Source organism: Alosa sapidissima, chromosome 1 (genome assembly GCF_018492685.1).
Source record: "Alosa sapidissima isolate fAloSap1 chromosome 1, fAloSap1.pri, whole genome shotgun sequence".
Lineage (NCBI taxonomy): Eukaryota > Metazoa > Chordata > Actinopteri > Clupeiformes > Clupeidae > Alosa > Alosa sapidissima.
The window spans coordinates 52,903,881-52,931,655 of record NC_055957.1 but is presented as its reverse complement, the minus strand read 5'-3'; the positions used below and the strand labels follow the sequence as shown (position 1 = coordinate 52,931,655).

Genomic DNA, 27,775 nt, shown 5'->3' with positions numbered 1-27,775 from the left:
CTCCTGCTGCTGCGTCTGCTCTGCTAAGGAGGATTTCATCACAGTCAGTCAGTCAGTCAGTCAGTCAGTCAGTCAGTCAGTTCCACTGGGTTGGTTCTTTTCTTACACAGTCAAAGGAATGTGCACCGTTCCCGGAGTCGCTGCAATACCGGGTCGATGCGTGGAGCGGACGGAGCAAGCCCCTCTTCCGTCTCCCTGTTCCAAAAATCAGATTAATATATGGTCCTCGGGTAGAGGACGTATCAGATATTAAACTGATAAGAACAGATACTACACTTGATCTTAGCCAAAAGGCCGAGAAGCGATACCCCACAACTGCACGGGGTGCGGCGGCCCCTCTAGCGACGCCCCCCGCGCTCACATGGTTACGGGGGGAGGCGGGGCCAGCAAAAGCGGACCGCCGCCGCCGCCGCCGCCGCAAAACAAAACACCACGACGCTTGACTTTGGACAGGCAGGTGCAGCTCCGCCGAAGCAGAGCTTCCAAAAATACCGTAAACTCGGGGCAGTTCCCCTCCACGGAAATCTTTAGTAAAAGGCGAAAGATTTGTACGAGATGAAGAGAAACCCGAGCGATGGCTGCCACAGGGCACGCCGGACGGAGAGCATGAACGGCGCCGGTCGTGGACGTGAGGGTGACTCCAAGGCGTTGCCCAGTGGCAACAAGACTGCAGTATCAACATCCCCTTTAAATTTAAATGTGTAAAAAAAAAAAAAAAAAAAAAAAAAAAGAGTAAAAGGGCGGGAAAACCCAAAAGGGGCCGAAAAGGGAGGTGGCGCGGTTGGCCAAAACACCTGGCAAGGACTCCTGCTGCTGCGTCTGCTCTGCTAAGGAGGATTTCATCACAGTCAGTCAGTCAGTCAGTCAGTCAGTCAGTCAGTCAGTTCCACTGGGTTGGTTCTTTTCTTACACAGTCAAAGGAATGTGCACCGTTCCCGGAGTCGCTGCAATACCGGGTCGATGCGTGGAGCGGACGGAGCAAGCCCCTCTTCCGTCTCCCTGTTCCAAAAATCAGATTAATATATGGTCCTCGGGTAGAGGACGTATCAGATATTAAACTGATAAGAACAGATACTACACTTGATCTTAGCCAAAAGGCCGAGAAGCGATACCCCACAACTGCACGGGGTGCGGCGGCCCCTCTAGCGACGCCCCCCGCGCTCACATGGTTACGGGGGGAGGCGGGGCCAGCAAAAGCGGACCGCCGCCGCCGCCGCCGCCGCAAAACAAAACACCACGACGCTTGACTTTGGACAGGCAGGTGCAGCTCCGCCGAAGCAGAGCTTCCAAAAATACCGTAAACTCGGGGCAGTTCCCCTCCACGGAAATCTTTAGTAAAAGGCGAAAGATTTGTACGAGATGAAGAGAAACCCGAGCGATGGCTGCCACAGGGCACGCCGGACGGAGAGCATGAACGGCGCCGGTCGTGGACGTGAGGGTGACTCCAAGGCGTTGCCCAGTGGCAACAAGACTGCAGTATCAACATCCCCTTTAAATTTAAATGTGTAAAAAAAAAAAAAAAAAAAAAAAAAAAAAAAAAAAAAAAAAAAAAGAGTAAAAGGGCGGGAAAACCCAAAAGGGGCCGAAAAGGGAGGTGGCGCGGTTGGCCAAAACACCTGGCAAGGACTCCTGCTGCTGCGTCTGCTCTGCTAAGGAGGATTTCATCACAGTCAGTCAGTCAGTCAGTCAGTCAGTCAGTCAGTCAGTTCCACTGGGTTGGTTCTTTTCTTACACAGTCAAAGGAATGTGCACCGTTCCCGGAGTCGCTGCAATACCGGGTCGATGCGTGGAGCGGACGGAGCAAGCCCCTCTTCCGTCTCCCTGTTCCAAAAATCAGATTAATATATGGTCCTCGGGTAGAGGACGTATCAGATATTAAACTGATAAGAACAGATACTACACTTGATCTTAGCCAAAAGGCCGAGAAGCGATACCCCACAACTGCACGGGGTGCGGCGGCCCCTCTAGCGACGCCCCCCGCGCTCACATGGTTACGGGGGGAGGCGGGGCCAGCAAAAGCGGACCGCCGCCGCCGCCGCCGCCGCAAAACAAAACACCACGACGCTTGACTTTGGACAGGCAGGTGCAGCTCCGCCGAAGCAGAGCTTCCAAAAATACCGTAAACTCGGGGCAGTTCCCCTCCACGGAAATCTTTAGTAAAAGGCGAAAGATTTGTACGAGATGAAGAGAAACCCGAGCGATGGCTGCCACAGGGCACGCCGGACGGAGAGCATGAACGGCGCCGGTCGTGGACGTGAGGGTGACTCCAAGGCGTTGCCCAGTGGCAACAAGACTGCAGTATCAACATCCCCTTTAAATTTAAATGTGTAAAAAAAAAAAAAAAAAAAAAAAAAAAAAAAAAAAAAAAAAAAAAGAGTAAAAGGGCGGGAAAACCCAAAAGGGGCCGAAAAGGGAGGTGGCGCGGTTGGCCAAAACACCTGGCAAGGACTCCTGCTGCTGCGTCTGCTCTGCTAAGGAGGATTTCATCACAGTCAGTCAGTCAGTCAGTCAGTCAGTCAGTCAGTCAGTTCCACTGGGTTGGTTCTTTTCTTACACAGTCAAAGGAATGTGCACCGTTCCCGGAGTCGCTGCAATACCGGGTCGATGCGTGGAGCGGACGGAGCAAGCCCCTCTTCCGTCTCCCTGTTCCAAAAATCAGATTAATATATGGTCCTCGGGTAGAGGACGTATCAGATATTAAACTGATAAGAACAGATACTACACTTGATCTTAGCCAAAAGGCCGAGAAGCGATACCCCACAACTGCACGGGGTGCGGCGGCCCCTCTAGCGACGCCCCCCGCGCTCACATGGTTACGGGGGGAGGCGGGGCCAGCAAAAGCGGACCGCCGCCGCCGCCGCCGCCGCAAAACAAAACACCACGACGCTTGACTTTGGACAGGCAGGTGCAGCTCCGCCGAAGCAGAGCTTCCAAAAATACCGTAAACTCGGGGCAGTTCCCCTCCACGGAAATCTTTAGTAAAAGGCGAAAGATTTGTACGAGATGAAGAGAAACCCGAGCGATGGCTGCCACAGGGCACGCCGGACGGAGAGCATGAACGGCGCCGGTCGTGGACGTGAGGGTGACTCCAAGGCGTTGCCCAGTGGCAACAAGACTGCAGTATCAACATCCCCTTTAAATTTAAATGTGTAAAAAAAAAAAAAAAAAAAAAAAAAAAAGAGTAAAAGGGCGGGAAAACCCAAAAGGGGCCGAAAAGGGAGGTGGCGCGGTTGGCCAAAACACCTGGCAAGGACTCCTGCTGCTGCGTCTGCTCTGCTAAGGAGGATTTCATCACAGTCAGTCAGTCAGTCAGTCAGTCAGTCAGTCAGTCAGTTCCACTGGGTTGGTTCTTTTCTTACACAGTCAAAGGAATGTGCACCGTTCCCGGAGTCGCTGCAATACCGGGTCGATGCGTGGAGCGGACGGAGCAAGCCCCTCTTCCGTCTCCCTGTTCCAAAAATCAGATTAATATATGGTCCTCGGGTAGAGGACGTATCAGATATTAAACTGATAAGAACAGATACTACACTTGATCTTAGCCAAAAGGCCGAGAAGCGATACCCCACAACTGCACGGGGTGCGGCGGCCCCTCTAGCGACGCCCCCCGCGCTCACATGGTTACGGGGGGAGGCGGGGCCAGCAAAAGCGGACCGCCGCCGCCGCCGCCGCCGCAAAACAAAACACCACGACGCTTGACTTTGGACAGGCAGGTGCAGCTCCGCCGAAGCAGAGCTTCCAAAAATACCGTAAACTCGGGGCAGTTCCCCTCCACGGAAATCTTTAGTAAAAGGCGAAAGATTTGTACGAGATGAAGAGAAACCCGAGCGATGGCTGCCACAGGGCACGCCGGACGGAGAGCATGAACGGCGCCGGTCGTGGACGTGAGGGTGACTCCAAGGCGTTGCCCAGTGGCAACAAGACTGCAGTATCAACATCCCCTTTAAATTTAAATGTGTAAAAAAAAAAAAAAAAAAAAAAAAAAAAAAAAAAAAAAAAAAAAAGAGTAAAAGGGCGGGAAAACCCAAAAGGGGCCGAAAAGGGAGGTGGCGCGGTTGGCCAAAACACCTGGCAAGGACTCCTGCTGCTGCGTCTGCTCTGCTAAGGAGGATTTCATCACAGTCAGTCAGTCAGTCAGTCAGTCAGTCAGTCAGTCAGTTCCACTGGGTTGGTTCTTTTCTTACACAGTCAAAGGAATGTGCACCGTTCCCGGAGTCGCTGCAATACCGGGTCGATGCGTGGAGCGGACGGAGCAAGCCCCTCTTCCGTCTCCCTGTTCCAAAAATCAGATTAATATATGGTCCTCGGGTAGAGGACGTATCAGATATTAAACTGATAAGAACAGATACTACACTTGATCTTAGCCAAAAGGCCGAGAAGCGATACCCCACAACTGCACGGGGTGCGGCGGCCCCTCTAGCGACGCCCCCCGCGCTCACATGGTTACGGGGGGAGGCGGGGCCAGCAAAAGCGGACCGCCGCCGCCGCCGCCGCCGCAAAACAAAACACCACGACGCTTGACTTTGGACAGGCAGGTGCAGCTCCGCCGAAGCAGAGCTTCCAAAAATACCGTAAACTCGGGGCAGTTCCCCTCCACGGAAATCTTTAGTAAAAGGCGAAAGATTTGTACGAGATGAAGAGAAACCCGAGCGATGGCTGCCACAGGGCACGCCGGACGGAGAGCATGAACGGCGCCGGTCGTGGACGTGAGGGTGACTCCAAGGCGTTGCCCAGTGGCAACAAGACTGCAGTATCAACATCCCCTTTAAATTTAAATGTGTAAAAAAAAAAAAAAAAAAAAAAAAAAAAAAAAAAAAAAAAAAAAAGAGTAAAAGGGCGGGAAAACCCAAAAGGGGCCGAAAAGGGAGGTGGCGCGGTTGGCCAAAACACCTGGCAAGGACTCCTGCTGCTGCGTCTGCTCTGCTAAGGAGGATTTCATCACAGTCAGTCAGTCAGTCAGTCAGTCAGTCAGTCAGTCAGTTCCACTGGGTTGGTTCTTTTCTTACACAGTCAAAGGAATGTGCACCGTTCCCGGAGTCGCTGCAATACCGGGTCGATGCGTGGAGCGGACGGAGCAAGCCCCTCTTCCGTCTCCCTGTTCCAAAAATCAGATTAATATATGGTCCTCGGGTAGAGGACGTATCAGATATTAAACTGATAAGAACAGATACTACACTTGATCTTAGCCAAAAGGCCGAGAAGCGATACCCCACAACTGCACGGGGTGCGGCGGCCCCTCTAGCGACGCCCCCCGCGCTCACATGGTTACGGGGGGAGGCGGGGCCAGCAAAAGCGGACCGCCGCCGCCGCCGCCGCCGCAAAACAAAACACCACGACGCTTGACTTTGGACAGGCAGGTGCAGCTCCGCCGAAGCAGAGCTTCCAAAAATACCGTAAACTCGGGGCAGTTCCCCTCCACGGAAATCTTTAGTAAAAGGCGAAAGATTTGTACGAGATGAAGAGAAACCCGAGCGATGGCTGCCACAGGGCACGCCGGACGGAGAGCATGAACGGCGCCGGTCGTGGACGTGAGGGTGACTCCAAGGCGTTGCCCAGTGGCAACAAGACTGCAGTATCAACATCCCCTTTAAATTTAAATGTGTAAAAAAAAAAAAAAAAAAAAAAAAAAAAAAAAAAAAAAAAAAAAAAGAGTAAAAGGGCGGGAAAACCCAAAAGGGGCCGAAAAGGGAGGTGGCGCGGTTGGCCAAAACACCTGGCAAGGACTCCTGCTGCTGCGTCTGCTCTGCTAAGGAGGATTTCATCACAGTCAGTCAGTCAGTCAGTCAGTCAGTCAGTCAGTCAGTTCCACTGGGTTGGTTCTTTTCTTACACAGTCAAAGGAATGTGCACCGTTCCCGGAGTCGCTGCAATACCGGGTCGATGCGTGGAGCGGACGGAGCAAGCCCCTCTTCCGTCTCCCTGTTCCAAAAATCAGATTAATATATGGTCCTCGGGTAGAGGACGTATCAGATATTAAACTGATAAGAACAGATACTACACTTGATCTTAGCCAAAAGGCCGAGAAGCGATACCCCACAACTGCACGGGGTGCGGCGGCCCCTCTAGCGACGCCCCCCGCGCTCACATGGTTACGGGGGGAGGCGGGGCCAGCAAAAGCGGACCGCCGCCGCCGCCGCCGCCGCAAAACAAAACACCACGACGCTTGACTTTGGACAGGCAGGTGCAGCTCCGCCGAAGCAGAGCTTCCAAAAATACCGTAAACTCGGGGCAGTTCCCCTCCACGGAAATCTTTAGTAAAAGGCGAAAGATTTGTACGAGATGAAGAGAAACCCGAGCGATGGCTGCCACAGGGCACGCCGGACGGAGAGCATGAACGGCGCCGGTCGTGGACGTGAGGGTGACTCCAAGGCGTTGCCCAGTGGCAACAAGACTGCAGTATCAACATCCCCTTTAAATTTAAATGTGTAAAAAAAAAAAAAAAAAAAAAAAAAAAAAAAAAAAAAAAAAAAAAAGAGTAAAAGGGCGGGAAAACCCAAAAGGGGCCGAAAAGGGAGGTGGCGCGGTTGGCCAAAACACCTGGCAAGGACTCCTGCTGCTGCGTCTGCTCTGCTAAGGAGGATTTCATCACAGTCAGTCAGTCAGTCAGTCAGTCAGTCAGTCAGTCAGTTCCACTGGGTTGGTTCTTTTCTTACACAGTCAAAGGAATGTGCACCGTTCCCGGAGTCGCTGCAATACCGGGTCGATGCGTGGAGCGGACGGAGCAAGCCCCTCTTCCGTCTCCCTGTTCCAAAAATCAGATTAATATATGGTCCTCGGGTAGAGGACGTATCAGATATTAAACTGATAAGAACAGATACTACACTTGATCTTAGCCAAAAGGCCGAGAAGCGATACCCCACAACTGCACGGGGTGCGGCGGCCCCTCTAGCGACGCCCCCCGCGCTCACATGGTTACGGGGGGAGGCGGGGCCAGCAAAAGCGGACCGCCGCCGCCGCCGCCGCCGCAAAACAAAACACCACGACGCTTGACTTTGGACAGGCAGGTGCAGCTCCGCCGAAGCAGAGCTTCCAAAAATACCGTAAACTCGGGGCAGTTCCCCTCCACGGAAATCTTTAGTAAAAGGCGAAAGATTTGTACGAGATGAAGAGAAACCCGAGCGATGGCTGCCACAGGGCACGCCGGACGGAGAGCATGAACGGCGCCGGTCGTGGACGTGAGGGTGACTCCAAGGCGTTGCCCAGTGGCAACAAGACTGCAGTATCAACATCCCCTTTAAATTTAAATGTGTAAAAAAAAAAAAAAAAAAAAAAAAAAAAAAAAAAAAAAAAAAAAAAGAGTAAAAGGGCGGGAAAACCCAAAAGGGGCCGAAAAGGGAGGTGGCGCGGTTGGCCAAAACACCTGGCAAGGACTCCTGCTGCTGCGTCTGCTCTGCTAAGGAGGATTTCATCACAGTCAGTCAGTCAGTCAGTCAGTCAGTCAGTCAGTCAGTTCCACTGGGTTGGTTCTTTTCTTACACAGTCAAAGGAATGTGCACCGTTCCCGGAGTCGCTGCAATACCGGGTCGATGCGTGGAGCGGACGGAGCAAGCCCCTCTTCCGTCTCCCTGTTCCAAAAATCAGATTAATATATGGTCCTCGGGTAGAGGACGTATCAGATATTAAACTGATAAGAACAGATACTACACTTGATCTTAGCCAAAAGGCCGAGAAGCGATACCCCACAACTGCACGGGGTGCGGCGGCCCCTCTAGCGACGCCCCCCGCGCTCACATGGTTACGGGGGGAGGCGGGGCCAGCAAAAGCGGACCGCCGCCGCCGCCGCCGCCGCAAAACAAAACACCACGACGCTTGACTTTGGACAGGCAGGTGCAGCTCCGCCGAAGCAGAGCTTCCAAAAATACCGTAAACTCGGGGCAGTTCCCCTCCACGGAAATCTTTAGTAAAAGGCGAAAGATTTGTACGAGATGAAGAGAAACCCGAGCGATGGCTGCCACAGGGCACGCCGGACGGAGAGCATGAACGGCGCCGGTCGTGGACGTGAGGGTGACTCCAAGGCGTTGCCCAGTGGCAACAAGACTGCAGTATCAACATCCCCTTTAAATTTAAATGTGTAAAAAAAAAAAAAAAAAAAAAAAAAAAAAAAAAAAAAAAAAAAAAGAGTAAAAGGGCGGGAAAACCCAAAAGGGGCCGAAAAGGGAGGTGGCGCGGTTGGCCAAAACACCTGGCAAGGACTCCTGCTGCTGCGTCTGCTCTGCTAAGGAGGATTTCATCACAGTCAGTCAGTCAGTCAGTCAGTCAGTCAGTCAGTCAGTTCCACTGGGTTGGTTCTTTTCTTACACAGTCAAAGGAATGTGCACCGTTCCCGGAGTCGCTGCAATACCGGGTCGATGCGTGGAGCGGACGGAGCAAGCCCCTCTTCCGTCTCCCTGTTCCAAAAATCAGATTAATATATGGTCCTCGGGTAGAGGACGTATCAGATATTAAACTGATAAGAACAGATACTACACTTGATCTTAGCCAAAAGGCCGAGAAGCGATACCCCACAACTGCACGGGGTGCGGCGGCCCCTCTAGCGACGCCCCCCGCGCTCACATGGTTACGGGGGGAGGCGGGGCCAGCAAAAGCGGACCGCCGCCGCCGCCGCCGCCGCAAAACAAAACACCACGACGCTTGACTTTGGACAGGCAGGTGCAGCTCCGCCGAAGCAGAGCTTCCAAAAATACCGTAAACTCGGGGCAGTTCCCCTCCACGGAAATCTTTAGTAAAAGGCGAAAGATTTGTACGAGATGAAGAGAAACCCGAGCGATGGCTGCCACAGGGCACGCCGGACGGAGAGCATGAACGGCGCCGGTCGTGGACGTGAGGGTGACTCCAAGGCGTTGCCCAGTGGCAACAAGACTGCAGTATCAACATCCCCTTTAAATTTAAATGTGTAAAAAAAAAAAAAAAAAAAAAAAAAAAAAAAAAAAAAAAAAAAAAGAGTAAAAGGGCGGGAAAACCCAAAAGGGGCCGAAAAGGGAGGTGGCGCGGTTGGCCAAAACACCTGGCAAGGACTCCTGCTGCTGCGTCTGCTCTGCTAAGGAGGATTTCATCACAGTCAGTCAGTCAGTCAGTCAGTCAGTCAGTCAGTCAGTTCCACTGGGTTGGTTCTTTTCTTACACAGTCAAAGGAATGTGCACCGTTCCCGGAGTCGCTGCAATACCGGGTCGATGCGTGGAGCGGACGGAGCAAGCCCCTCTTCCGTCTCCCTGTTCCAAAAATCAGATTAATATATGGTCCTCGGGTAGAGGACGTATCAGATATTAAACTGATAAGAACAGATACTACACTTGATCTTAGCCAAAAGGCCGAGAAGCGATACCCCACAACTGCACGGGGTGCGGCGGCCCCTCTAGCGACGCCCCCCGCGCTCACATGGTTACGGGGGGAGGCGGGGCCAGCAAAAGCGGACCGCCGCCGCCGCCGCCGCCGCAAAACAAAACACCACGACGCTTGACTTTGGACAGGCAGGTGCAGCTCCGCCGAAGCAGAGCTTCCAAAAATACCGTAAACTCGGGGCAGTTCCCCTCCACGGAAATCTTTAGTAAAAGGCGAAAGATTTGTACGAGATGAAGAGAAACCCGAGCGATGGCTGCCACAGGGCACGCCGGACGGAGAGCATGAACGGCGCCGGTCGTGGACGTGAGGGTGACTCCAAGGCGTTGCCCAGTGGCAACAAGACTGCAGTATCAACATCCCCTTTAAATTTAAATGTGTAAAAAAAAAAAAAAAAAAAAAAAAAAAAAAAAAAAAAAAAAAAAAAAAAAAGAGTAAAAGGGCGGGAAAACCCAAAAGGGGCCGAAAAGGGAGGTGGCGCGGTTGGCCAAAACACCTGGCAAGGACTCCTGCTGCTGCGTCTGCTCTGCTAAGGAGGATTTCATCACAGTCAGTCAGTCAGTCAGTCAGTCAGTCAGTCAGTCAGTTCCACTGGGTTGGTTCTTTTCTTACACAGTCAAAGGAATGTGCACCGTTCCCGGAGTCGCTGCAATACCGGGTCGATGCGTGGAGCGGACGGAGCAAGCCCCTCTTCCGTCTCCCTGTTCCAAAAATCAGATTAATATATGGTCCTCGGGTAGAGGACGTATCAGATATTAAACTGATAAGAACAGATACTACACTTGATCTTAGCCAAAAGGCCGAGAAGCGATACCCCACAACTGCACGGGGTGCGGCGGCCCCTCTAGCGACGCCCCCCGCGCTCACATGGTTACGGGGGGAGGCGGGGCCAGCAAAAGCGGACCGCCGCCGCCGCCGCCGCCGCAAAACAAAACACCACGACGCTTGACTTTGGACAGGCAGGTGCAGCTCCGCCGAAGCAGAGCTTCCAAAAATACCGTAAACTCGGGGCAGTTCCCCTCCACGGAAATCTTTAGTAAAAGGCGAAAGATTTGTACGAGATGAAGAGAAACCCGAGCGATGGCTGCCACAGGGCACGCCGGACGGAGAGCATGAACGGCGCCGGTCGTGGACGTGAGGGTGACTCCAAGGCGTTGCCCAGTGGCAACAAGACTGCAGTATCAACATCCCCTTTAAATTTAAATGTGTAAAAAAAAAAAAAAAAAAAAAAAAAAAAAAAAAAAAAAAAAAAAAAAGAGTAAAAGGGCGGGAAAACCCAAAAGGGGCCGAAAAGGGAGGTGGCGCGGTTGGCCAAAACACCTGGCAAGGACTCCTGCTGCTGCGTCTGCTCTGCTAAGGAGGATTTCATCACAGTCAGTCAGTCAGTCAGTCAGTCAGTCAGTCAGTCAGTTCCACTGGGTTGGTTCTTTTCTTACACAGTCAAAGGAATGTGCACCGTTCCCGGAGTCGCTGCAATACCGGGTCGATGCGTGGAGCGGACGGAGCAAGCCCCTCTTCCGTCTCCCTGTTCCAAAAATCAGATTAATATATGGTCCTCGGGTAGAGGACGTATCAGATATTAAACTGATAAGAACAGATTTTTTTTTTTTTTTTTTTATTCGTTTATTGCATGACATGAGTCAAACCATACATACGTCCCCCTGGACGACCGAAAAACACCAGTAAAGAAAAACACGCCCACCGGACGTCAAAAGAAAATTATACCATCCCTAAACCATACAACATCAAACCAAACCATACAGTCATCAATACAGACTAAACCATACAACATCAAACCAAACCATACAGTCATCAGTACAGACAACCCAAAGCCACAAAACCCCAACAAATGAAATGCACAGCCATCATCAAACAATCATGCGTACTAGGGCCAGAACACGTCACTTGACTTTAATCAGCCCATTCACAAAACTACCAACAAGAACATACCCATCACCAAACACACATCACAACAAAGAGTCCGCATTCCTAGGCTCCACCAGAAGAGTAGTAGCCTACAAATTGTCCTCATCGCCCCCCAGAAGAAAATCCGGGGAGGCCCCGCCTCCAGCCACCACGGCACAACTGGCCTCGGCGCTCACGGCCTCCATATCATCGCAGTCGACCTTGTAAACACACATCAGTCTCTTCCACTTGACTCGACCATGCCAGTCAGCTGCTTCAAATTCTTCTCGTCCCAGCCCAGAAGCAAATCCGAGCCGATCACCAACTCATCACAGGGCCTGCCATCATCGACCTCGATCTCCTCCTCGCTGTCGTCATCGCCCTCATCTTCCTCCAGGGGGGTGACCTGGCCAAACACCTGCACTGTCGGGCCCGACCTGCGGCGGCGCACTGGAGTCTCCTCCGACCCGCTGTCCTCCAGGGGGCGCTTCCCTGCAGCTGGCACCACTCCTGTGATCACCACCTCCTCATCGAAGGGGCAATCAGCCCACGACCCAGGTGACACCACTTCCGCCGACTCATCCACAGCAACATCAGAACATGTCTCCTCAGCCACAGCCTGGGGGGGATCAGCCAGAGGCCCAGGAGAAGCCACAGGAACACCAGAACACATGTCCTCGGCCACAGCCTGGGGGGACTCAGCTGTAGGCCTAGGGGAAAGCACACTAACAACATTAACAGCCTGGGGAGCTGCAACCTGAGATGAACCCTCCGGGGTGGGAACAGAGGGCCTCTCAGCAGCAGCTCCATGTGCACTCACCACCTGCTCGCTGCTAGCCACCATCTTTGCTACCACATGGCTCACCACCTGCTCATCGTTAGCCGCCATCTTAGCGACCGCATGGCCACCGTCAGACAAAGGATCAGCAAGCCTCGAAAGAGTCCTCCCGGGGGGCATAGGGGACTCCTCTCCAGCAGCCGACCGCACGTCCGTCGGTCCTCGACCCTCAGACTCTTCACGACCCACAGCAGCACTCTTCCGACCTGGGCAGGCTCTAAACAGGTGCTCCGAAGACCCACAAAGACTGCAGGTCTTCGGAGCCAAACATTTCGCTGCCATGTGCTCCGTAGAGCCACAATGGCGGCACCTGGTAACTTTACAGTCCTCTCTAACATGCCCACCTTCCCCACACTTCCAGCAACCCCCAGGCCTCCCAGGGACAAACAAGTAACCCCTGTCTGGCCCCAACGCGAAGGACTGGGGAGGCGAAGCACCAACTTTAAAGCGAACTTTAAAACGTCTCCTTCCCGTCCAAAAACCCCTCGAGTCAGTCACTTTCGCACCCTCCCGCACATCCACACAGTATCTCCCCAGAAAAGCAACAATGTCCTCCTCCAACACGAACGGATTAAACATGTGCACAAAAACATGAGTCTCAGATGAAAAAAGCCCCATACCCCTCAATAAATCCACATGCAATTTCTCTGTAATCCTCTTCTTCGCCATTTCAAAAAACATTTCCGTCCGAAAAGTAACGTCGAACGTACCTTGAGGCCGATACTCCTGCAGACAAAGAACCTCCCGCACTCCCAAATCCAAAATATCCAGCAACACCTTGTCCGAAAAGTCCTCTCTCCTCATGTCCTTCCTTCTGCTCACCGGAACCACAAAGCGGATCGTGTTCCTCAATCGTAGTGGACCCAACGTCCCCATCGCCTTCCCGTCGCGTGCACGATCTACTACACTTGATCTTAGCCAAAAGGCCGAGAAGCGATACCCCACAACTGCACGGGGTGCGGCGGCCCCTCTAGCGACGCCCCCCGCGCTCACATGGTTACGGGGGGAGGCGGGGCCAGCAAAAGCGGACCGCCGCCGCCGCCGCCGCCGCAAAACAAAACACCACGACGCTTGACTTTGGACAGGCAGGTGCAGCTCCGCCGAAGCAGAGCTTCCAAAAATACCGTAAACTCGGGGCAGTTCCCCTCCACGGAAATCTTTAGTAAAAGGCGAAAGATTTGTACGAGATGAAGAGAAACCCGAGCGATGGCTGCCACAGGGCACGCCGGACGGAGAGCATGAACGGCGCCGGTCGTGGACGTGAGGGTGACTCCAAGGCGTTGCCCAGTGGCAACAAGACTGCAGTATCAACATCCCCTTTAAATTTAAATGTGTAAAAAAAAAAAAAAAAAAAAAAAAAAAAAAAAAAAAAAAAAAAAAAGAGTAAAAGGGCGGGAAAACCCAAAAGGGGCCGAAAAGGGAGGTGGCGCGGTTGGCCAAAACACCTGGCAAGGACTCCTGCTGCTGCGTCTGCTCTGCTAAGGAGGATTTCATCACAGTCAGTCAGTCAGTCAGTCAGTCAGTCAGTCAGTCAGTTCCACTGGGTTGGTTCTTTTCTTACACAGTCAAAGGAATGTGCACCGTTCCCGGAGTCGCTGCAATACCGGGTCGATGCGTGGAGCGGACGGAGCAAGCCCCTCTTCCGTCTCCCTGTTCCAAAAATCAGATTAATATATGGTCCTCGGGTAGAGGACGTATCAGATATTAAACTGATAAGAACAGATACTACACTTGATCTTAGCCAAAAGGCCGAGAAGCGATACCCCACAACTGCACGGGGTGCGGCGGCCCCTCTAGCGACGCCCCCCGCGCTCACATGGTTACGGGGGGAGGCGGGGCCAGCAAAAGCGGACCGCCGCCGCCGCCGCCGCCGCAAAACAAAACACCACGACGCTTGACTTTGGACAGGCAGGTGCAGCTCCGCCGAAGCAGAGCTTCCAAAAATACCGTAAACTCGGGGCAGTTCCCCTCCACGGAAATCTTTAGTAAAAGGCGAAAGATTTGTACGAGATGAAGAGAAACCCGAGCGATGGCTGCCACAGGGCACGCCGGACGGAGAGCATGAACGGCGCCGGTCGTGGACGTGAGGGTGACTCCAAGGCGTTGCCCAGTGGCAACAAGACTGCAGTATCAACATCCCCTTTAAATTTAAATGTGTAAAAAAAAAAAAAAAAAAAAAAAAAAAAAAAAAAAAAAAAAAAAAAAAAGAGTAAAAGGGCGGGAAAACCCAAAAGGGGCCGAAAAGGGAGGTGGCGCGGTTGGCCAAAACACCTGGCAAGGACTCCTGCTGCTGCGTCTGCTCTGCTAAGGAGGATTTCATCACAGTCAGTCAGTCAGTCAGTCAGTCAGTCAGTCAGTCAGTTCCACTGGGTTGGTTCTTTTCTTACACAGTCAAAGGAATGTGCACCGTTCCCGGAGTCGCTGCAATACCGGGTCGATGCGTGGAGCGGACGGAGCAAGCCCCTCTTCCGTCTCCCTGTTCCAAAAATCAGATTAATATATGGTCCTCGGGTAGAGGACGTATCAGATATTAAACTGATAAGAACAGATACTACACTTGATCTTAGCCAAAAGGCCGAGAAGCGATACCCCACAACTGCACGGGGTGCGGCGGCCCCTCTAGCGACGCCCCCCGCGCTCACATGGTTACGGGGGGAGGCGGGGCCAGCAAAAGCGGACCGCCGCCGCCGCCGCCGCCGCAAAACAAAACACCACGACGCTTGACTTTGGACAGGCAGGTGCAGCTCCGCCGAAGCAGAGCTTCCAAAAATACCGTAAACTCGGGGCAGTTCCCCTCCACGGAAATCTTTAGTAAAAGGCGAAAGATTTGTACGAGATGAAGAGAAACCCGAGCGATGGCTGCCACAGGGCACGCCGGACGGAGAGCATGAACGGCGCCGGTCGTGGACGTGAGGGTGACTCCAAGGCGTTGCCCAGTGGCAACAAGACTGCAGTATCAACATCCCCTTTAAATTTAAATGTGTAAAAAAAAAAAAAAAAAAAAAAAAAAAAAAAAAAAAAAAAAAAAAGAGTAAAAGGGCGGGAAAACCCAAAAGGGGCCGAAAAGGGAGGTGGCGCGGTTGGCCAAAACACCTGGCAAGGACTCCTGCTGCTGCGTCTGCTCTGCTAAGGAGGATTTCATCACAGTCAGTCAGTCAGTCAGTCAGTCAGTCAGTCAGTCAGTTCCACTGGGTTGGTTCTTTTCTTACACAGTCAAAGGAATGTGCACCGTTCCCGGAGTCGCTGCAATACCGGGTCGATGCGTGGAGCGGACGGAGCAAGCCCCTCTTCCGTCTCCCTGTTCCAAAAATCAGATTAATATATGGTCCTCGGGTAGAGGACGTATCAGATATTAAACTGATAAGAACAGATACTACACTTGATCTTAGCCAAAAGGCCGAGAAGCGATACCCCACAACTGCACGGGGTGCGGCGGCCCCTCTAGCGACGCCCCCCGCGCTCACATGGTTACGGGGGGAGGCGGGGCCAGCAAAAGCGGACCGCCGCCGCCGCCGCCGCCGCAAAACAAAACACCACGACGCTTGACTTTGGACAGGCAGGTGCAGCTCCGCCGAAGCAGAGCTTCCAAAAATACCGTAAACTCGGGGCAGTTCCCCTCCACGGAAATCTTTAGTAAAAGGCGAAAGATTTGTACGAGATGAAGAGAAACCCGAGCGATGGCTGCCACAGGGCACGCCGGACGGAGAGCATGAACGGCGCCGGTCGTGGACGTGAGGGTGACTCCAAGGCGTTGCCCAGTGGCAACAAGACTGCAGTATCAACATCCCCTTTAAATTTAAATGTGTAAAAAAAAAAAAAAAAAAAAAAAAAAAAAAAAAAAAAAAAAAAAAAAAAAGAGTAAAAGGGCGGGAAAACCCAAAAGGGGCCGAAAAGGGAGGTGGCGCGGTTGGCCAAAACACCTGGCAAGGACTCCTGCTGCTGCGTCTGCTCTGCTAAGGAGGATTTCATCACAGTCAGTCAGTCAGTCAGTCAGTCAGTCAGTCAGTCAGTTCCACTGGGTTGGTTCTTTTCTTACACAGTCAAAGGAATGTGCACCGTTCCCGGAGTCGCTGCAATACCGGGTCGATGCGTGGAGCGGACGGAGCAAGCCCCTCTTCCGTCTCCCTGTTCCAAAAATCAGATTAATATATGGTCCTCGGGTAGAGGACGTATCAGATATTAAACTGATAAGAACAGATACTACACTTGATCTTAGCCAAAAGGCCGAGAAGCGATACCCCACAACTGCACGGGGTGCGGCGGCCCCTCTAGCGACGCCCCCCGCGCTCACATGGTTACGGGGGGAGGCGGGGCCAGCAAAAGCGGACCGCCGCCGCCGCCGCCGCCGCAAAACAAAACACCACGACGCTTGACTTTGGACAGGCAGGTGCAGCTCCGCCGAAGCAGAGCTTCCAAAAATACCGTAAACTCGGGGCAGTTCCCCTCCACGGAAATCTTTAGTAAAAGGCGAAAGATTTGTACGAGATGAAGAGAAACCCGAGCGATGGCTGCCACAGGGCACGCCGGACGGAGAGCATGAACGGCGCCGGTCGTGGACGTGAGGGTGACTCCAAGGCGTTGCCCAGTGGCAACAAGACTGCAGTATCAACATCCCCTTTAAATTTAAATGTGTAAAAAAAAAAAAAAAAAAAAAAAAAAAAAAAAAAAAAAAAAAAAAAGAGTAAAAGGGCGGGAAAACCCAAAAGGGGCCGAAAAGGGAGGTGGCGCGGTTGGCCAAAACACCTGGCAAGGACTCCTGCTGCTGCGTCTGCTCTGCTAAGGAGGATTTCATCACAGTCAGTCAGTCAGTCAGTCAGTCAGTCAGTCAGTCAGTTCCACTGGGTTGGTTCTTTTCTTACACAGTCAAAGGAATGTGCACCGTTCCCGGAGTCGCTGCAATACCGGGTCGATGCGTGGAGCGGACGGAGCAAGCCCCTCTTCCGTCTCCCTGTTCCAAAAATCAGATTAATATATGGTCCTCGGGTAGAGGACGTATCAGATATTAAACTGATAAGAACAGATTTTTTTTATATTGAAGTTTATTCACCAAACCAAACCAGGCCCTAGGCCCACATTAACACACGATACATATACACACATCCGCCATCACACAGTTCTCGATGGCCCAAAAAAAAGGAAAATAGAAAGGAAAAAACAAGAAAAACCCCAAACCCCCCTCCCCCCTCACAACACCACCCCACTTGCCAGAGGACCCCACACCCTCTCCATCTCCCCCCTCCCCTCCTCCTTCCCAAAACCCCTGACATACGTCTCCACCCTCCACTTCACCCTGTAAAACACAGCCTCTGGAGTTCCCTGGGGAGCCAGGGTGCGGATGGAGTCCTTCCGCCGCTCCCACAAGGCCCTTTTCACCTCCGTTCCCACCGCCCACACCACCCTTCTGACGTCTGAGCCCAACTGGGCCAGACCCACCCCGCTCACCACCAGCTCCTCCACCAAAAACCCCCCAAACCCCGGGCCCACCCACTCCTTCACCCTACCCCACACCCGCGCTGCCTCCCTACACCCCCAGAACACGTGTGACACCGTCTCGACCTCCCCACACCCCATGGCACACCCCGGCCGCCCCCTCCCCCACAGCCGACAAATCCGTTCCCTGACCGGCAGCCTATTGAGCGCCGCCAGCCAGTTCAGATCCCTACCCCCCGGATGTAAGAACGCCGGCTGCAGAAAGAGCCACCCCGATGCCCTGGGGCACGCAGGCAGTGGCTCTGACGCCAGGTCCCGCCTCATGGCCTCCCCATACAACCTCCGGTGATCCAGCACCAGACCGTCCTCCAGGCACCACTCCCGGGCCCGCACAAAGTCCCGGACCCGAGTGTACCACCATGGGGAGTCCCAGGACCAGGGGGATGTTGCGCTCAGCGGCCTCAGCCGCCGCAAAGCCAGCCCCAACCAGTACCTCGCCAAAATGCCAGCCTTATGCGTTGTGTCCCCCACCACCAGCCGCGCATGGAAAGAGCTGTGCAGGCACAGCAGCTTCACCGGCAGGCAGGGCACCCCCCTCCCCCCCTCCCGCACATCTCGGTACATCAAAGCACGATTCACAAACTCCGCCGAGCCCCCCCAAATAAAAGAGAAGACTGCCCTCTCCAGTCTCCGCCCGATATGGAACGGCACCGGGTACACGTACGCCAGGTGGTTCAGACAAGGCAGCACGTCGGCCTTAACCACCATCACCCTGCCCGTTAGGGACAGCGGCCTACTCCTCCACCTCGCCAGCCGCCTCCCCACCGCCCCCAGAAGAACCTCCCAGTTCTTCACCGGGGCCTCGCTCCGACAGAAATCCACCCCCAGTACCCGGATTGCATCCTCGGCCACCCTGAAACCCCCCGGGACCTCCACCCTGGAACTCCACGGGCCCAGGCACAGGGCCGCAGACTTGCCCAAGTTGACCTTTGCCCCGGACGCCCTCCCAAACTCCTCTACCACCCGAACAACGGCCCCAAACCCCCTATCAGTAGTGATAAAGAGGGTCAGGTCGTCCGCGTACCCAGCCACTTTAGCAACCTCCCCCCCACCCCCCGGGAGATGCACCCCTTCGATGCTCGGCTCCGCCCTCAGCCCCGCCATCAGGGCCTCCAGGGTCAGGACGTACAGGAGTGGGGACAGGGGGCAGCCCTGTCGGACACCCCCCACCTGCCGCACCACCCCCGAAACGGAGCCATTAATCCTGATCCGGCTAACCGCATCCACATACAGCAGCCGGATCCAGGCCACGAACACCGGCCCAAACCCCATCCGGTCCAGAACCCGGAACAGAAAGGAGTGCTGCACCCGGTCGAACGCCTTTTCCTGGTCCAGGCTCAGGAGGGCCAGCGGGAGACCTCTCACGTCCGCCCAGCTGACCACATCCCTCACCAGGACCAGGTTCAGGCTGCACGCTCTCCCCGGCACCCCACAAGTCTGGTCCGGGTGGACCACCGTACCCATAACCCTCCCCAACCTACGGGTCAGGACCTTGGACAGGATCTTCACGTCCGCTGTCAGGACCGTGATAGGGCGCCAATTTGCCAGCTGTTCCCTGCACCCTTTCTTAAAAATGAGGGAGACCAGCCCGGCCCGCATTGAGGCTGGCAGCACCCCCCCGCTAAAACAGTCCCCAAACACCCCCACCAAGTCCTGCCCCACCAGATCCCAAAAGGACCTGTAAAATTCCACCGGGAGGCCATCGCCCCCCGGCGCCCGGCCCAGCCTCAGAGACCTCATCGCCTCCTCGGCCTCCCCCTCCGTAATGCCCGCCTCCAAGGCCTGCCGGTCCTCCGCCGACAGCCTTGACTCTAGCCCCCCCAAGAACCTGTCCGCCAGGGCCTCGTCCCTCTCCCGCTCGCTGAAGAGGTCCTGATAGTACTCCCTGGCGGCCTCCAAAATCTCCTCCTCCCCTGTAACCCGCCCCCCAGGCCCCTGCAGGGCCTCTATAGCGCACCGCTCCTGCCTTGTGCGCACCTCGGCGAAAAACGCCTTGGACGGGGTCTCGCCCGACAGGCACCCCCTCACACCCGACCCCACCAAAAGGGCCTTGGCCTCCGCCATAAAAAAATTGTCTAGCCTACCGCGCAGGACTGCCGCCCGAGCGCGGCCCGCCGGTGAAGCCAGCTCCCCCGCCCACCACATCCTCCTCAGTTCCGCCGCCCACTCATTAGCCTCCCCCCTCTTCTCCTGCGCCCGCTCCCTCCCCCATGTGCGGCAAAAACTCCCGATCCGGGCCTTGACTCCCTCCCACCACTCGCCCAAGGAGTCGAATAGCCCCTTCATACTCCTCCACCCCACATACAGCTGCCGAAAGGCCTGGCAGAAGGCCGCCTCCTCTAGGAACCCGACATTAAACCGCCAGGCCCCCCGGCCGCGCCCCCTCCCCACCCCCGGCAGCACCACCTCCACCCCCACCACGCAATGGTCAGACAGCCAGACCGGCTCAACCCGGAAGTCCCGGACCCCCAGCACCTTGGGGACAAAGATATAGTCCAGGCGTGACTCGTCCCCCCTCGAGTTACTCCAGGTCACCCCTGCCGACCCATCCCCGGCCGCCCTAAAACAGTCCTGTAACAGGAAGTCCTGTAACAAAGAACCCAAATCCCCCCCCGGAGCTCTCTCTAGGGACACATTAAAATCCCCCCCCAGAACCACAACCCTCCCCGTATAAAGGAGCGGGGCCACCTTCTGGAGGAAACCCCGCCGCTCCCCCACAGCACTTGGTGCGTACACATTAATGAGCCGCAGCGCGGCCCCCCTCCACCTTGCATCCACCACCAACACCCTCCCCGGCACAGGCTCCCACACAGAGTCCAAAAAAAAATCCCACCCTCTAAACAAAATACCCACCCCATCTGCATGCACATTCCCACCCCCCCACACAGAAGGACCCCATGTCCACCCCGCTTTAAACATCTTAACATCCCCCGGACCCCCCACATGGCACTCTTGCACAAACATCACATTAAAACCCCTGTCCCCGGCAGCCGCGAAAACCGCCGCCCTCCGCAGTGGCATCCGCATTCCCCGAACGTTCAGGGACTCCACCCGGAGACATGCCATCATACAAAAACCCACACACCCCGCACCCCCCCTCCCCCCTCCCCACACACAATACCCAACCCAACACAACCCCAAAGAGTCCACAGCCCCACCGTCCACCTTAACACACAAGTCCACATCAGCATCATGAGTCACCATGAGGGCTGCCCTCCACTCCCCCCCCCCCGGGATCACCCTCAGCCACGGCGGGCTGCAAGGGATGCGGGAGCTTACCCTCCGACTGTGGCACCGAAGCGTCCAGGATCCGGGCGGCCAAAAGGTCCCCCCGCGGGGCCGGCCCGGCCTTCCTCTCCAACGTCCCACTGTAGAGCCCCGGGCTGGAGACCTCATCCTCTCCCCCCGGGGGGGGGGAGCCCGATGACAACGACTCCCCCGACCCCGAAGACTCCGATGAGGCAGAGGCCTGCCCGGGCGACGCCGACCCCTCCACGCAGCACACCACAACGGGCGAGGAGCCATCCGACTGCACCTCCGCCGGGCCCGCTCCATCCTGGGGACCGTCTCTCGCCACCACCTTGTACGGCTGCTCCTCCTCCGAATCTCCATGCGGCCGCTTGCCCCCGCGGGGCCCCTGCCCACTGCCGTCGCACGAGGCGTCGTCCTCCCGGCCCTCTACTTCCTCCGCCCAGTCCGAAATAGGACTATCACCTATGGACCCGGAAAACAAAGTGCTGAGCGCGGGCGCCGCCCCCTCAGCAGCCACCAGGGGGAGCTCCGGCGATGCCAGAGGGCCATGTGCTCCGTCGGTTAGCTCGGCATCTAGCCCGATGCTAACAGGCTCCACGACCTCCTCCTGCTCCTGGTAAGTCCCAACGCTTGGTCGCACGGCACCTTCCGCCTCCTCGACCAGTTCCTCACCCCCACAGCCCGCAGGACCCTGCAGGACCGACGCATAGGTCCGCGGCCTCACCGGGCAGCCACGAAAAAGGTGCTCCAAGCTGCCACACAGGGAGCACCTCTTCGGTGCGGTGCACGCCGACGACACGTGGCCTTCCTCCTGGCAGAAACGACACCGCTGTCCTGAACAGGCAGCCTTCTCGTGGCCTTGGCCCCCGCACCGCCGACAGTAGACGAGCTGCCCAGGGTACGTCAAATAACCCCGGTCCGGTCCAAGCGAGAAACTGCCGGGGGGGTGCAAGAACTCACCCAGCCTCGTGGTGTCCATCCGGAGCCGGACTGCGTACCGCCTCTTCCCGAGCCAGAAGCCGAACTGGTCACATATCTTCGTCCCGCCCCTCACCTCCTCTACCTGGGTCCTTAGGAACGCCTCGACATCCTCGTCCGGGACGAAAGGGTTGTACAGGTGGATTGTCAGCGGTATGAACTCCTGTTGAAACAGGGGCACCAGCCGCAACCCCTGGAGCGCCGGCAGGTCCTCCTTCGCCCTCCACTCCTCCTGAAAACTCCGACACTTCCGCAGATCAAAAAAAGATAAATCAAAAAAACCTTGGCTCACCACCGGCTGGACGCAGAAAACCTCCCTAGGACTCAGGCCAAACGTCTCCCGAAGAATCACCGAGGTGATGAAGAACTGCCTAAACCTATCCCGAACTGCCGCTGCTGCATCCTTAGTAAGCTCGATCCTGACCGTATTTTTTAGTCGCACCTTAAAGGCCGACACCGTCGCTCTCTCCTTTTCCATGCTCGAAGATTTGTACGAGATGAAGAGAAACCCGAGCGATGGCTGCCACAGGGCACGCCGGACGGAGAGCATGAACGGCGCCGGTCGTGGACGTGAGGGTGACTCCAAGGCGTTGCCCAGTGGCAACAAGACTGCAGTATCAACATCCCCTTTAAATTTAAATGTGTAAAAAAAAAAAAAAAAAAAAAAAAAAAAAAAAAAAAAAAAAAAAAAGAGTAAAAGGGCGGGAAAACCCAAAAGGGGCCGAAAAGGGAGGTGGCGCGGTTGGCCAAAACACCTGGCAAGGACTCCTGCTGCTGCGTCTGCTCTGCTAAGGAGGATTTCATCACAGTCAGTCAGTCAGTCAGTCAGTCAGTCAGTCAGTCAGTTCCACTGGGTTGGTTCTTTTCTTACACAGTCAAAGGAATGTGCACCGTTCCCGGAGTCGCTGCAATACCGGGTCGATGCGTGGAGCGGACGGAGCAAGCCCCTCTTCCGTCTCCCTGTTCCAAAAATCAGATTAATATATGGTCCTCGGGTAGAGGACGTATCAGATATTAAACTGATAAGAACAGATACTACACTTGATCTTAGCCAAAAGGCCGAGAAGCGATACCCCACAACTGCACGGGGTGCGGCGGCCCCTCTAGCGACGCCCCCCGCGCTCACATGGTTACGGGGGGAGGCGGGGCCAGCAAAAGCGGACCGCCGCCGCCGCCGCCGCCGCAAAACAAAACACCACGACGCTTGACTTTGGACAGGCAGGTGCAGCTCCGCCGAAGCAGAGCTTCCAAAAATACCGTAAACTCGGGGCAGTTCCCCTCCACGGAAATCTTTAGTAAAAGGCGAAAGATTTGTACGAGATGAAGAGAAACCCGAGCGATGGCTGCCACAGGGCACGCCGGACGGAGAGCATGAACGGCGCCGGTCGTGGACGTGAGGGTGACTCCAAGGCGTTGCCCAGTGGCAACAAGACTGCAGTATCAACATCCCCTTTAAATTTAAATGTGTAAAAAAAAAAAAAAAAAAAAAAAAAAAAAAAAAAAAAAAAAAAAGAGTAAAAGGGCGGGAAAACCCAAAAGGGGCCGAAAAGGGAGGTGGCGCGGTTGGCCAAAACACCTGGCAAGGACTCCTGCTGCTGCGTCTGCTCTGCTAAGGAGGATTTCATCACAGTCAGTCAGTCAGTCAGTCAGTCAGTCAGTCAGTCAGTTCCACTGGGTTGGTTCTTTTCTTACACAGTCAAAGGAATGTGCACCGTTCCCGGAGTCGCTGCAATACCGGGTCGATGCGTGGAGCGGACGGAGCAAGCCCCTCTTCCGTCTCCCTGTTCCAAAAATCAGATTAATATATGGTCCTCGGGTAGAGGACGTATCAGATATTAAACTGATAAGAACAGATACTACACTTGATCTTAGCCAAAAGGCCGAGAAGCGATACCCCACAACTGCACGGGGTGCGGCGGCCCCTCTAGCGACGCCCCCCGCGCTCACATGGTTACGGGGGGAGGCGGGGCCAGCAAAAGCGGACCGCCGCCGCCGCCGCCGCCGCAAAACAAAACACCACGACGCTTGACTTTGGACAGGCAGGTGCAGCTCCGCCGAAGCAGAGCTTCCAAAAATACCGTAAACTCGGGGCAGTTCCCCTCCACGGAAATCTTTAGTAAAAGGCGAAAGATTTGTACGAGATGAAGAGAAACCCGAGCGATGGCTGCCACAGGGCACGCCGGACGGAGAGCATGAACGGCGCCGGTCGTGGACGTGAGGGTGACTCCAAGGCGTTGCCCAGTGGCAACAAGACTGCAGTATCAACATCCCCTTTAAATTTAAATGTGTAAAAAAAAAAAAAAAAAAAAAAAAAAAAAAAAAAAAAAAAAAAAAAAAAGAGTAAAAGGGCGGGAAAACCCAAAAGGGGCCGAAAAGGGAGGTGGCGCGGTTGGCCAAAACACCTGGCAAGGACTCCTGCTGCTGCGTCTGCTCTGCTAAGGAGGATTTCATCACAGTCAGTCAGTCAGTCAGTCAGTCAGTCAGTCAGTCAGTCAGTTCCACTGGGTTGGTTCTTTTCTTACACAGTCAAAGGAATGTGCACCGTTCCCGGAGTCGCTGCAATACCGGGTCGATGCGTGGAGCGGACGGAGCAAGCCCCTCTTCCGTCTCCCTGTTCCAAAAATCAGATTAATATATGGTCCTCGGGTAGAGGACGTATCAGATATTAAACTGATAAGAACAGATACTACACTTGATCTTAGCCAAAAGGCCGAGAAGCGATACCCCACAACTGCACGGGGTGCGGCGGCCCCTCTAGCGACGCCCCCCGCGCTCACATGGTTACGGGGGGAGGCGGGGCCAGCAAAAGCGGACCGCCGCCGCCGCCGCCGCCGCAAAACAAAACACCACGACGCTTGACTTTGGACAGGCAGGTGCAGCTCCGCCGAAGCAGAGCTTCCAAAAATACCGTAAACTCGGGGCAGTTCCCCTCCACGGAAATCTTTAGTAAAAGGCGAAAGATTTGTACGAGATGAAGAGAAACCCGAGCGATGGCTGCCACAGGGCACGCCGGACGGAGAGCATGAACGGCGCCGGTCGTGGACGTGAGGGTGACTCCAAGGCGTTGCCCAGTGGCAACAAGACTGCAGTATCAACATCCCCTTTAAATTTAAATGTGTAAAAAAAAAAAAAAAAAAAAAAAAAAAAAAAAAAAAAAAAAAAAAGAGTAAAAGGGCGGGAAAACCCAAAAGGGGCCGAAAAGGGAGGTGGCGCGGTTGGCCAAAACACCTGGCAAGGACTCCTGCTGCTGCGTCTGCTCTGCTAAGGAGGATTTCATCACAGTCAGTCAGTCAGTCAGTCAGTCAGTCAGTTCCACTGGGTTGGTTCTTTTCTTACACAGTCAAAGGAATGTGCACCGTTCCCGGAGTCGCTGCAATACCGGGTCGATGCGTGGAGCGGACGGAGCAAGCCCCTCTTCCGTCTCCCTGTTCCAAAAATCAGATTAATATATGGTCCTCGGGTAGAGGACGTATCAGATATTAAACTGATAAGAACAGATACTACACTTGATCTTAGCCAAAAGGCCGAGAAGCGATACCCCACAACTGCACGGGGTGCGGCGGCCCCTCTAGCGACGCCCCCCGCGCTCACATGGTTACGGGGGGAGGCGGGGCCAGCAAAAGCGGACCGCCGCCGCCGCCGCCGCCGCAAAACAAAACACCACGACGCTTGACTTTGGACAGGCAGGTGCAGCTCCGCCGAAGCAGAGCTTCCAAAAATACCGTAAACTCGGGGCAGTTCCCCTCCACGGAAATCTTTAGTAAAAGGCGAAAGATTTGTACGAGATGAAGAGAAACCCGAGCGATGGCTGCCACAGGGCACGCCGGACGGAGAGCATGAACGGCGCCGGTCGTGGACGTGAGGGTGACTCCAAGGCGTTGCCCAGTGGCAACAAGACTGCAGTATCAACATCCCCTTTAAATTTAAATGTGTAAAAAAAAAAAAAAAAAAAAAAAAAAAAAAAAAAAAAAAAAAAAAGAGTAAAAGGGCGGGAAAACCCAAAAGGGGCCGAAAAGGGAGGTGGCGCGGTTGGCCAAAACACCTGGCAAGGACTCCTGCTGCTGCGTCTGCTCTGCTAAGGAGGATTTCATCACAGTCAGTCAGTCAGTCAGTCAGTCAGTCAGTCAGTCAGTTCCACTGGGTTGGTTCTTTTCTTACACAGTCAAAGGAATGTGCACCGTTCCCGGAGTCGCTGCAATACCGGGTCGATGCGTGGAGCGGACGGAGCAAGCCCCTCTTCCGTCTCCCTGTTCCAAAAATCAGATTAATATATGGTCCTCGGGTAGAGGACGTATCAGATATTAAACTGATAAGAACAGATTTTTTTCCATAATAATGTTTATTACATAACCAAAGCTTAAACAACCATACAAATACGTCCCCCGTGGACGACCAAAAATTACCAGAAAGGAAAACCAAAAATACAAACCCAGAATAGCCACCGGGACCTAGCCCGGGCAAGGGCCAGCCCCCCTAGGGGGCCCCCCAAAATAAAAGGCCCGAAGGCCAGACAAACAAACATAAACCCAAGTCCACACAGCAGAACATCACAAACCCCCCAATCCCCACAAGCCTCCCCCCAAACCCACACAGATAAACAAAACCCTCCCTACTAACAAGGGCATTATACACTCAAACCCATCCCCCAAACAACACTTTCCCAACCCCAGATCCATCTTTAATCCTCCCCCAAAACAGCACAATATGCACTTCCCCACTAGTCCATGCCCATAGTCCGCTTCAAACTGTCCACATCCCACCCAGCAAGCTGGGCAGGGGGGGGGGGGCGCCTCCCCCGACCTGCAGTCCGCCCCTCCGTCACCGACTCCTCTGAATCCGCCGACTCCTCCGACTCCAGCCCCACCAACTCGCCCGTAGTTCCTGACTCAGCCTCCGGGGGCAGGGAGCGATCACAGGCCGCCACCCCCTCCCCCGGCCGCTGACGCCGCGCCGGAACACTCTCCGGACCTCCACCCTCCAGGGGGCGCTTCCCAGACACCATCGCCAGTTCCGCCATCTCCTCGTCCTGGGAGGCCGTTGCCTCCGCCCAGTTCAGCGTCCCAACCCTCTCCATAGCCACGCCCGGCCTGCCCTTCGACCCCGCCGTCCCTCCGACCTCTGGGCGGCCATCTTGGCTGCCATGCGGCCTAGCGGTAGCCGTAGCCACCAGGCTGCCACCATGCGGCCCAGCTCCCGCTCCACCAGCAGACACTGCAGTTCCCTTTACTCCACTCGCACCAGCCACCGCTAGTCCCGTCGACCTCCGCTCCAACTCTCCAGTCACCAAAGGAGCCCCTGTGTGGGAAACAGAAACCCTCCCACCACCACCAGATAACCCCACCACCGCTCCCGCATAGCTCTGTCTCCTAGGGCACCTCAAAAAGAGGTGATCCTTAGCCTCACATAGTGAACACTCCCTTCTCTCCCCACAGTCTTTCACCACATGCCCCACCGCCCCACAACGAACACACCGCTGCGCAACACAATCACTCCTCCAGTGTCCCTCTTCCCCGCATCCCCAACAAACAGTCGGCAAGTCCGGCAAAAACACCCTCCCTCGATCCGACCCCAGAGCAAACAAATGCGGAGGCCGCAGCTGGCGACCCTCCGCAGAGATACGAAAACGCACACTGTACCTCCACTTTCCAGTCCAAAATCCGTTGGCATCCAAGATCTTCTCCCCTTGTGACACCACGCTGCAATATCGGCTCAGGAACCACCGCAAGTCCTGCCCCAGCACGTGCGGGTTGAACACCTGCACCACCACCGTGTTGATCGAATTCCACTCCACGCGCCTGATCCCCGTAACCCGAGCGTCACCATACCCCCTCCCATAGGCGACGCGCAGGTCCTCCTCCGTCCTGAAGGTGACGTCATGCCACCCCTTCTCCGGGTAGTCCTGCAGGCACAGCACCTCGGCTCCCGATAATCCCAACACGCCCTTGAGAACAACCTCTCCAAATCCAGCCCGGTCCATCTC

At 55.0% G+C, this 27,775-nt stretch overlaps 44 non-coding genes and 2 pseudogenes across 44 annotated transcripts; all 46 read right to left on the bottom strand.

Annotated features, from left to right (window-relative positions):
• Positions 1 to 115: 115 nt before the first annotated feature.
• LOC121681691 lies at positions 116 to 306 on the bottom strand. Its single transcript, XR_006022248.1, has one exon. It is a non-coding gene; the product is annotated as a U2 spliceosomal RNA (small nuclear RNA).
• Positions 307 to 461: 155 nt separating this feature from the next.
• LOC121680116 lies at positions 462 to 575 on the bottom strand. The gene has a single exon (XR_006021569.1). It is a non-coding gene; the product is annotated as a U5 spliceosomal RNA (small nuclear RNA).
• A 344-nt stretch (positions 576 to 919) lies between these two features.
• Positions 920 to 1,110, bottom strand: LOC121681652. The gene has a single exon (XR_006022229.1). It is a non-coding gene; the product is annotated as a U2 spliceosomal RNA (small nuclear RNA).
• A 155-nt stretch (positions 1,111 to 1,265) lies between these two features.
• LOC121680106 lies at positions 1,266 to 1,379 on the bottom strand. The gene has a single exon (XR_006021567.1). It is a non-coding gene; the product is annotated as a U5 spliceosomal RNA (small nuclear RNA).
• Positions 1,380 to 1,741: 362 nt separating this feature from the next.
• LOC121681603 lies at positions 1,742 to 1,932 on the bottom strand. Its single transcript, XR_006022204.1, has one exon. It is a non-coding gene; the product is annotated as a U2 spliceosomal RNA (small nuclear RNA).
• A 155-nt stretch (positions 1,933 to 2,087) lies between these two features.
• Positions 2,088 to 2,201, bottom strand: LOC121680102. Its single transcript, XR_006021563.1, has one exon. It is a non-coding gene; the product is annotated as a U5 spliceosomal RNA (small nuclear RNA).
• Positions 2,202 to 2,563: 362 nt separating this feature from the next.
• Positions 2,564 to 2,754, bottom strand: LOC121681549. The gene has a single exon (XR_006022175.1). It is a non-coding gene; the product is annotated as a U2 spliceosomal RNA (small nuclear RNA).
• Positions 2,755 to 2,909: 155 nt separating this feature from the next.
• Positions 2,910 to 3,023, bottom strand: LOC121680099. Its single transcript, XR_006021561.1, has one exon. It is a non-coding gene; the product is annotated as a U5 spliceosomal RNA (small nuclear RNA).
• A 345-nt stretch (positions 3,024 to 3,368) lies between these two features.
• On the bottom strand, positions 3,369 to 3,559 carry LOC121681501. Its single transcript, XR_006022155.1, has one exon. It is a non-coding gene; the product is annotated as a U2 spliceosomal RNA (small nuclear RNA).
• Positions 3,560 to 3,714: 155 nt separating this feature from the next.
• On the bottom strand, positions 3,715 to 3,828 carry LOC121680092. The gene has a single exon (XR_006021558.1). It is a non-coding gene; the product is annotated as a U5 spliceosomal RNA (small nuclear RNA).
• Positions 3,829 to 4,190: 362 nt separating this feature from the next.
• On the bottom strand, positions 4,191 to 4,381 carry LOC121681440. The gene has a single exon (XR_006022137.1). It is a non-coding gene; the product is annotated as a U2 spliceosomal RNA (small nuclear RNA).
• A 155-nt stretch (positions 4,382 to 4,536) lies between these two features.
• LOC121680088 lies at positions 4,537 to 4,650 on the bottom strand. The gene has a single exon (XR_006021556.1). It is a non-coding gene; the product is annotated as a U5 spliceosomal RNA (small nuclear RNA).
• Positions 4,651 to 5,012: 362 nt separating this feature from the next.
• Positions 5,013 to 5,203, bottom strand: LOC121681392. Its single transcript, XR_006022118.1, has one exon. It is a non-coding gene; the product is annotated as a U2 spliceosomal RNA (small nuclear RNA).
• Positions 5,204 to 5,358: 155 nt separating this feature from the next.
• LOC121680083 lies at positions 5,359 to 5,472 on the bottom strand. The gene has a single exon (XR_006021555.1). It is a non-coding gene; the product is annotated as a U5 spliceosomal RNA (small nuclear RNA).
• Positions 5,473 to 5,835: 363 nt separating this feature from the next.
• Positions 5,836 to 6,026, bottom strand: LOC121681337. Its single transcript, XR_006022079.1, has one exon. It is a non-coding gene; the product is annotated as a U2 spliceosomal RNA (small nuclear RNA).
• Positions 6,027 to 6,181: 155 nt separating this feature from the next.
• Positions 6,182 to 6,295, bottom strand: LOC121680080. The gene has a single exon (XR_006021553.1). It is a non-coding gene; the product is annotated as a U5 spliceosomal RNA (small nuclear RNA).
• A 363-nt stretch (positions 6,296 to 6,658) lies between these two features.
• Positions 6,659 to 6,849, bottom strand: LOC121681288. Its single transcript, XR_006022057.1, has one exon. It is a non-coding gene; the product is annotated as a U2 spliceosomal RNA (small nuclear RNA).
• A 155-nt stretch (positions 6,850 to 7,004) lies between these two features.
• LOC121680077 lies at positions 7,005 to 7,118 on the bottom strand. The gene has a single exon (XR_006021551.1). It is a non-coding gene; the product is annotated as a U5 spliceosomal RNA (small nuclear RNA).
• Positions 7,119 to 7,481: 363 nt separating this feature from the next.
• LOC121681241 lies at positions 7,482 to 7,672 on the bottom strand. The gene has a single exon (XR_006022036.1). It is a non-coding gene; the product is annotated as a U2 spliceosomal RNA (small nuclear RNA).
• Positions 7,673 to 7,827: 155 nt separating this feature from the next.
• Positions 7,828 to 7,941, bottom strand: LOC121680073. Its single transcript, XR_006021548.1, has one exon. It is a non-coding gene; the product is annotated as a U5 spliceosomal RNA (small nuclear RNA).
• A 362-nt stretch (positions 7,942 to 8,303) lies between these two features.
• LOC121681186 lies at positions 8,304 to 8,494 on the bottom strand. Its single transcript, XR_006022016.1, has one exon. It is a non-coding gene; the product is annotated as a U2 spliceosomal RNA (small nuclear RNA).
• Positions 8,495 to 8,649: 155 nt separating this feature from the next.
• On the bottom strand, positions 8,650 to 8,763 carry LOC121680067. Its single transcript, XR_006021541.1, has one exon. It is a non-coding gene; the product is annotated as a U5 spliceosomal RNA (small nuclear RNA).
• A 362-nt stretch (positions 8,764 to 9,125) lies between these two features.
• On the bottom strand, positions 9,126 to 9,316 carry LOC121681120. Its single transcript, XR_006021994.1, has one exon. It is a non-coding gene; the product is annotated as a U2 spliceosomal RNA (small nuclear RNA).
• A 155-nt stretch (positions 9,317 to 9,471) lies between these two features.
• LOC121680060 lies at positions 9,472 to 9,585 on the bottom strand. Its single transcript, XR_006021539.1, has one exon. It is a non-coding gene; the product is annotated as a U5 spliceosomal RNA (small nuclear RNA).
• Positions 9,586 to 9,953: 368 nt separating this feature from the next.
• On the bottom strand, positions 9,954 to 10,144 carry LOC121681039. The gene has a single exon (XR_006021932.1). It is a non-coding gene; the product is annotated as a U2 spliceosomal RNA (small nuclear RNA).
• A 155-nt stretch (positions 10,145 to 10,299) lies between these two features.
• Positions 10,300 to 10,413, bottom strand: LOC121680055. Its single transcript, XR_006021538.1, has one exon. It is a non-coding gene; the product is annotated as a U5 spliceosomal RNA (small nuclear RNA).
• A 364-nt stretch (positions 10,414 to 10,777) lies between these two features.
• On the bottom strand, positions 10,778 to 10,981 carry LOC121684285 (annotated as a pseudogene).
• Positions 10,982 to 13,168: 2,187 nt separating this feature from the next.
• On the bottom strand, positions 13,169 to 13,282 carry LOC121680052. Its single transcript, XR_006021536.1, has one exon. It is a non-coding gene; the product is annotated as a U5 spliceosomal RNA (small nuclear RNA).
• A 363-nt stretch (positions 13,283 to 13,645) lies between these two features.
• On the bottom strand, positions 13,646 to 13,836 carry LOC121680984. Its single transcript, XR_006021898.1, has one exon. It is a non-coding gene; the product is annotated as a U2 spliceosomal RNA (small nuclear RNA).
• A 155-nt stretch (positions 13,837 to 13,991) lies between these two features.
• On the bottom strand, positions 13,992 to 14,105 carry LOC121680046. Its single transcript, XR_006021535.1, has one exon. It is a non-coding gene; the product is annotated as a U5 spliceosomal RNA (small nuclear RNA).
• A 366-nt stretch (positions 14,106 to 14,471) lies between these two features.
• On the bottom strand, positions 14,472 to 14,662 carry LOC121680928. The gene has a single exon (XR_006021869.1). It is a non-coding gene; the product is annotated as a U2 spliceosomal RNA (small nuclear RNA).
• Positions 14,663 to 14,817: 155 nt separating this feature from the next.
• Positions 14,818 to 14,931, bottom strand: LOC121680041. Its single transcript, XR_006021533.1, has one exon. It is a non-coding gene; the product is annotated as a U5 spliceosomal RNA (small nuclear RNA).
• Positions 14,932 to 15,293: 362 nt separating this feature from the next.
• Positions 15,294 to 15,484, bottom strand: LOC121680875. Its single transcript, XR_006021849.1, has one exon. It is a non-coding gene; the product is annotated as a U2 spliceosomal RNA (small nuclear RNA).
• A 155-nt stretch (positions 15,485 to 15,639) lies between these two features.
• LOC121680035 lies at positions 15,640 to 15,753 on the bottom strand. Its single transcript, XR_006021532.1, has one exon. It is a non-coding gene; the product is annotated as a U5 spliceosomal RNA (small nuclear RNA).
• A 367-nt stretch (positions 15,754 to 16,120) lies between these two features.
• LOC121680819 lies at positions 16,121 to 16,311 on the bottom strand. Its single transcript, XR_006021833.1, has one exon. It is a non-coding gene; the product is annotated as a U2 spliceosomal RNA (small nuclear RNA).
• A 155-nt stretch (positions 16,312 to 16,466) lies between these two features.
• LOC121680030 lies at positions 16,467 to 16,580 on the bottom strand. Its single transcript, XR_006021529.1, has one exon. It is a non-coding gene; the product is annotated as a U5 spliceosomal RNA (small nuclear RNA).
• A 363-nt stretch (positions 16,581 to 16,943) lies between these two features.
• On the bottom strand, positions 16,944 to 17,131 carry LOC121683704. Its single transcript, XR_006022878.1, has one exon. It is a non-coding gene; the product is annotated as a U2 spliceosomal RNA (small nuclear RNA).
• A 5,544-nt stretch (positions 17,132 to 22,675) lies between these two features.
• LOC121680755 lies at positions 22,676 to 22,866 on the bottom strand. The gene has a single exon (XR_006021810.1). It is a non-coding gene; the product is annotated as a U2 spliceosomal RNA (small nuclear RNA).
• A 155-nt stretch (positions 22,867 to 23,021) lies between these two features.
• Positions 23,022 to 23,135, bottom strand: LOC121680023. The gene has a single exon (XR_006021528.1). It is a non-coding gene; the product is annotated as a U5 spliceosomal RNA (small nuclear RNA).
• A 361-nt stretch (positions 23,136 to 23,496) lies between these two features.
• LOC121680693 lies at positions 23,497 to 23,687 on the bottom strand. The gene has a single exon (XR_006021781.1). It is a non-coding gene; the product is annotated as a U2 spliceosomal RNA (small nuclear RNA).
• Positions 23,688 to 23,842: 155 nt separating this feature from the next.
• On the bottom strand, positions 23,843 to 23,956 carry LOC121680015. Its single transcript, XR_006021524.1, has one exon. It is a non-coding gene; the product is annotated as a U5 spliceosomal RNA (small nuclear RNA).
• Positions 23,957 to 24,326: 370 nt separating this feature from the next.
• LOC121680652 lies at positions 24,327 to 24,517 on the bottom strand. The gene has a single exon (XR_006021766.1). It is a non-coding gene; the product is annotated as a U2 spliceosomal RNA (small nuclear RNA).
• Positions 24,518 to 24,672: 155 nt separating this feature from the next.
• LOC121680010 lies at positions 24,673 to 24,786 on the bottom strand. Its single transcript, XR_006021523.1, has one exon. It is a non-coding gene; the product is annotated as a U5 spliceosomal RNA (small nuclear RNA).
• A 354-nt stretch (positions 24,787 to 25,140) lies between these two features.
• On the bottom strand, positions 25,141 to 25,331 carry LOC121680597. Its single transcript, XR_006021750.1, has one exon. It is a non-coding gene; the product is annotated as a U2 spliceosomal RNA (small nuclear RNA).
• A 155-nt stretch (positions 25,332 to 25,486) lies between these two features.
• LOC121680002 lies at positions 25,487 to 25,600 on the bottom strand. Its single transcript, XR_006021521.1, has one exon. It is a non-coding gene; the product is annotated as a U5 spliceosomal RNA (small nuclear RNA).
• Positions 25,601 to 25,962: 362 nt separating this feature from the next.
• Positions 25,963 to 26,143, bottom strand: LOC121683886 (annotated as a pseudogene).
• Positions 26,144 to 27,775: the final 1,632 nt, after the last annotated feature.